A 6,276-nucleotide genomic window follows, 5' to 3' on the forward strand; every position below is an offset into this window, starting at 1 on the left:
GGCAGGCCCTCACTCCTGAGCACATTTGAAGGCTCAATCACTTCCTCTCAGGTGCCCCCTCAGGTGTACCCCTTTCTCCTGCCTCCTGCTGAGAGCTGCTCACCTGTGCAGCACGAGGAGCCCTCAGCTGCTGCTGGCACTTTGGGGCTGGTTTTCTGCCCAGAGGATGGGAAGCCAATCTTTGCTATTACAAACGCTGCCATGGCGTTTCTCTTTTATTTTCATTCCCTCTCTGTCTTTGTGTTCTCCTGCACACCGGGATGAAACTCGCAGTGCTGCAGGTGCTCCAACTGGTGGTGTCTCCTCCTAGCAAAGACACTCCCAACTTACCCCAGGAACTTTACCCCAGAGAGCTCCCTTTGGGTGGGGATGCACAACCCCTGCTGCTCCAAATTCCCTGGGCAGGTTCATCTGTACATCCCCCGCTGACCCTGCAGCTCCTCAGGCTGTGAATGTCCCAGCAGTTCTGGGGCTGGCTGAGGAGCCCAAGGGGTGCCAGCCCGTGCTGCCATGCAGCCTGGTGTGTGGCTGTCCCCTGTGCCACCCCGCTGGCAGGAGCTCCTGGGAGGAGCGGGGTGCTTCACCTGGCCTCTGTCCAGCATTGCAGCCAGCTCTGCAGAAGGGCCCTTTGTGGTGCAAGAGCACCCAGCACAAAGCCTGAAGCCCAGAGGATGCTCAGCCTCCGTCTCTGCAGCCCCTGCAGCCCCTTTGCACAGGGAGCAGCCCAGTTTGGCTGCTGCTGCCACGGTCCTGCCCCAAGGTGGCCAAGCTGGTCCCAGGGAGAGAGGCTCTGCTGGTGAGATCAGAGTCTGAAGAGACAAATTCCAAAGTGCAAAGAGAAAAGGATGTTTTCCTTTCCGCTGGACAAAACACAACTTTTCTGGCAGGCCCAGGCAGGACAGTCTGTCCACTTTGGCAACCCCTGCACGCCTGGACGTACACAAGTGTGTTTGTACATGCAGCCTGCCTTGATTACTCAATCTCCCTCCAAGAGAATTTGGCAGGGAGGATATCTGAGAGAATTCAGGAACAGTCTGCAGCGTGCTGCCTCCCTCACACAACCTCCAGCACCTTTTGGAGCCACTGCCACTGGGAAAGAAGCCACAGGAGATGCCCTGGGTGCTGCCTGCCCTGGCTCAGCCCAGCCTGCACCCACAGACCTTCACTCAGAGTGCTCCACCACACCAAACCCTCCCCTTCCCAGTTGTGACTCTGGACCTTTGCCAGAGGCATCTGGTAAAGGATTCACAGGTCAAAGGCTTTTCCTGACCAACAATCCTTTTGTATCCTGGCTTCTTCCAGGGTTAGATCTCTTCCAGTGCCCATCCCCTCCTGGAAACACTGTCTGGCACCCATCTGGGGAGATAGTGTTCAGTGCTGGTGCTCAGCTCTTCTAAACTGCAAGCTAAACTTGCTGGGAAATGAATCACAGCTTGTCTTGGGATTCTCATGCTTGTTTAGGTTGCAAACACCCCACCCGTTTGACCACAATATTATTTTATTTGCCTTTGCTGTTTGCAGAGAAAGATACACCCCTTGTGCTCACCGAAGAGTTCTTGTGATTAGTGCCAGTGCCAGGCAACCTGAGAGAGGAAAACAAGTTTATCCTAGTGAAGGCCATGCTCAGCCTTGACTGTGAAGTTCCAAACACAGTTAGCAAACACAAGCTCAAGAGAGGACAGACCTGCAGCCTGTGTGCCACAAGAGCCTGCTGTAAACGTCAGGAATCCTCTGAGATCCCATCCCAGGTCCATGACCCCATTCCAGGAGTGTTGAGCTGCAGGATGCAGCTGCTCAGGGGGGGCTCCTGTCCTGTCCCTTGCCTTTTTCAACTCCATCTGCATTTCCCTGGTTGTTTAAAGGCAAATAAACCGGTCAGATTGAATATGAAGAATCCTTTTCTAACAAAAAGGAGTTATCACACAGCACTTCACTTTGGAGCAGGCAGCTGGCAGCTGTGAGACATTCACTGAAAACATTGGTATTTATCCACCTAGGATGCATCATGAGTGGCCCTTCTTCCAGGCTTCCCTCACAATTGGGTGCAAATTTCATTTCTGCATTCTGTAAATCTAACTGTGACTGGTGTGACTTCCTATTGTGCAGCAGAGCTTCAGCCAGTTTTCCTTTAGCACCATTTCACAAAGAGCTGATGTGAAACACCCCGCAGCTCACTGTCGGGAGGGTTTACCCTGTCATGGTGTTACCAAACACCACAGCCAAGAACTCTGAAACCCTGAAACCTCTGCACTCTCTGTACCAGGTCAGAATGAAAAATGGCCGAGTGTCAGCCTCAGTGATCAAATTTCCTCACTTGCCTGTTGAATCCCTGTGTTCCCCTGGGCTTCCATACAGCTCATTAAACAAAACAAGCCTGGAGAGAAAGAGAACCTTTGACATGATTAACTACCTTTGCTGCTAACGTGTGCAACCCACCCAGGTGTCTAGACAGTTTGAAAAATACAGATCATATGTGGGAGGAACAGCTGGTACTCCTCAAGTCTCTCTGCTGGACCCCAGATTAAGTAGAAACAGACCTTATCAATATTAGGTGGTTCTCTCCCAAGCAAAACATCCAGCCTGTGGCAGGAAATTAAGTTACTGCTTTGGTGGATGGCACTTTACCTGCAGCCTTCCAGAAAGTTCTGCACTCTCAAAGGTCCTGTTTTGAGAAAAGTGAGAGAACAAAAAGTTCAGACCTGTTTCCATTGTGGGAAACCTTCAGTATTTTATCATAAAAGGAAAAAAAAAACCCAAAAATCAACACCTGTGTCCTACCAGATTCCAGTTTAGGCAGGTGAGTTTTGCCTGCCCATGCACCTTTGAGAATCATACGTTGGAGATCCTGTTTGCTTGTGCAGGCTTGAGACTGAAATTTTGTTAGGTGTCCCTGAATAATGGCTTAATAAGAGATTCTGAGAGGGAACCAGGACAGGCTCTGCTGAGAGCAGGCATTGCAGGACTCCTCAGACAAACCAGGTGCTCTCCAGGGTGACCCAAAAGTGGCTGCTCTGTCCTGGCCCACGTGCCAGCCACCCCTGGCACAGCCAGCTCCCCTGGGCCACGTGAGCAAAGTGGAAAGCTGCAGGGTAACCCCGTTCAAGAGGCCTGGGGTGCCCCACAGGTACAGGGTGGGCTTTTCCAGGAGTGTCAGGGGGGCAGAAGCACAGAGAGCCAGGGAGGTGCCTCGAACAGGATGGCAAATGGGGCTGCTCCCAGCTAGCAGATTTCACACCAGCAGCGTCCCGAGGCCAGGCAGACACCAAGGAGATCCCAAGGCCTTCCCTGCTCAGCAGGTATCTCTCTTCTGCTGAGTCAAATTTGTCACAGTTCAGAAAACACCACAAAGCTCTTTGCCCCACTTGATTGTGTTTGAGAATTTATCATCCCTCTGATGGGGGGAGTAAGATTTATAACTGAGCAGAGTGCCAGCCCAAGAGGCTGCCCTGCACTGTGGGCTCAGCCCCGGCCCCGAGTGCTTTTATTCCAGGAGCCTGTGAATCACCTGAGCTGTAAATCCCCGCAGCTTTCCCCTGTGAGCCCAGTGCTGCCCTGTGGGTCCCAGATCACCCAGCACAGGGGACACCTGGCAGGGAAATGCCCAGATTTGTGCCAGGGTGGGACAGCAGCCCCGGGGTGCCGCAGGAACAGAACGCACAGGGCAGCACCCTCTGGGAAGAGCAAACTGTAAAATATGAGGCAGACAAAACATCTGGCAGCTGCTTCAAATAGTTTTGTGTCTGAAGGGCAGACAAGCCTGCAGTAGTTCAAATGGAAACATGTGCAAAGGCAGGATGGGTGCTTCGGTGTGTTGTGTGCAGGCACTGAATGGTTTTGTTCCTTTCAGCACTGTTTTGTAAGCCAAGAAAGGCTGTGCTTTGGGTTCGGTTTTTAATGTTAATAAACTCCACTAAATAAATCACTGCGTTTCCTTCTCCAGTCAAATGCAACTTTGGCATAAGATCAACAGCGTTAGGAAGCGTGTGGGAGAGAAGAGGGCAGTGTGCTAGGAACTGCTTCTCATAATTGTCTTACCTTCTGCAGGAGAAAAGGTGTGACTGCCAAAATAAGTTCTTAAAAGCGTGACGCACGTTCTTTGGAGTTCCCACATCTCAGGCCCAGGGAAAGGGAAAATTGCCTGGCTAGGGCAGAGGACTTGAAGGTACAGGCAGGTGGCTGGGCTCCAGCAGGGAAGGTGTTTGAGCTCAGAATAAACTCAGTCCTGCAGACAAAGGAGAGAATTGGCAGCTGCCTTCCCCCTCCAGGTGCTCCCGTGCTGGCGTTGTCACAGCTGTGAAGATCCACGGGCACAGCTTTGGGCAGGACAGGAGTGTCACCTGCACCAGGACAGGAGTGTCACCTGCACCAGGACAGGAGCGGGACCTGCACCAGGACAGGAGTGTCACCTGCAGCAGGACAGGAGTGTCACCTGCAGCAGGACAGGAGCAGGACCTGCACCAGGACAGGAGTGTCACCTGCAGCAGGACAGGAGGGTCACCTGCACCAGGACAGGAGCAGGACCTGCACCAGGACAGGAGCAGGACCTGCACCAGGACAGGAGCAGGACCTGCACCAGGACAGGAGCGTCACCTGCACCAGGACAGGCGTGTGACCTGCACCAGGACAGGAGTGTCACCTGCACCAGGACAGGCGTGTCACCTGCACCAGGACAGGCGCCCTCCCGAGAGGACCTGACAGGACTGCCAAAGAGGGACGGCACATTTCCTCACCAGCTCCTGCACCGAGCACCTCTCCCCTCGGGACACAAATCACTTTCACGAAGCCCCAGCTCCCAGGAAAAAGCTCCTGCGCTGCTTGTGCAGAGCACCAGGACGCCAAAGAACCCTGAGCGTGGCTCCAGCGCTGCTGCAGCACAGGCAGGCAGCTGCCAGGGCCAGGAGCCTCCCAAAAACGTCGGAGCAGCTCCATGTGCTGACCCTGCTGAGTCAGCACGGGAGGAGGAGGATGCTGGCAGGGCAGCAGGGGTGGCTTTCAGGGCAGTCCTGACACAAGCAGAACCTGCAGCTCTTCCTGCTCCTCACAAAGGCAGAGACGTGCTGCCACGCTGCCAGGGCTGGGACGGGGGCAAGGACAGCAGAGCTCCACTGATTTATTGGGAGCTGCTGATCCGTGATATCATTTGTTGATCCCAGCAGGTCCAATCCCAGCTCATGACTTCCTCCCCTGTTGCCATGGCACTGTACATAAACAGGGCAGGCTCCCAGCCCCGAGCAGGTCATTTGTTTCAAATATTCCATGCAGCTGGAACACGAGCCTGTTTGGGTGTCTGGAGCCCAGCATGAACTAATTCCTCATTTTGTGCACCCTGCAGCCACTCCCAGCCTGGGCTCGAGGGAGCTGGGCAGAGACAGGCACATGGCAGAGCCTCCTGCAGCACACCACAGCCGTGAGCACTGCATTGCTGCATGGTGAAGCTCAGGAGCTACAAGCCCTCGTCTCAATCGTGTGGTTTTCCACATGTAAGAGACACCCAAAATTAAAAAAAAAAAATAAATCTTGTCCTGCCTGGAGAGGAGAGGCAAGAAAGCACTTGCCTTCTTTCTACCACGCCGTTGGGCAGCGCTCAGGCTGTGCCTGAACCTCACACGTTGCACAGTGTGTGTGAACTGATTAAAAGATTTGGCTTCCTCACACCACTCGGTGGCTGCAGGGGGGACAGAGAAGAGCGTGGGCAGGAGGAGGACTGGGAGCCTTCATCACCACGGGCAAAGGCATCGCCACACCTGGAGAGGCTGAGCCTGGGTGCTGACACAATGTGGGAGCCCCTCTGCACTGCCAGGCTGGTGAGAAGGCACAGCCAGCTGTAAATCCAGCTGCAAACCACGTCCCAGCAGAAGCCAAGGCTGCCCCAGCACAGATCACACCCAGCTCCAGCTCTGGGGCACTGAGGGCAGCTGCACACTCAGCTTACACACCCCAGCCCTGCCCCGGCTGCACACACCTTTCAGATGCCAGCTGTAAATCCTAATTCTTCCAAGCAGAGACGAGGCAGGGGCAGCCCCTGCTCTGCCTGTTTGGGCAGGCTCCTTGGGAATAAGCTCACTGCTCGTGGAGAAACAAAGTACAAAGAAATCTGAAGTCAGTGCATGCAAATAAAACCCACCACCAAGCAATATTTAATAAAGTTTATTGGGTTACTGAGTGCTATCTACAGTCATAAAATAGAAAGGATTTTAAACTGTACACAGTCATGTCCTGGTGAAGTGAGGGAGCACAAAGAGCATCAGAAGTAGGAGAACACAGCTACTTCCCTGG

This window comes from Motacilla alba, chromosome 21, assembly GCF_015832195.1.
Source record: "Motacilla alba alba isolate MOTALB_02 chromosome 21, Motacilla_alba_V1.0_pri, whole genome shotgun sequence".
Classification (NCBI taxonomy): domain Eukaryota; kingdom Metazoa; phylum Chordata; class Aves; order Passeriformes; family Motacillidae; genus Motacilla; species Motacilla alba.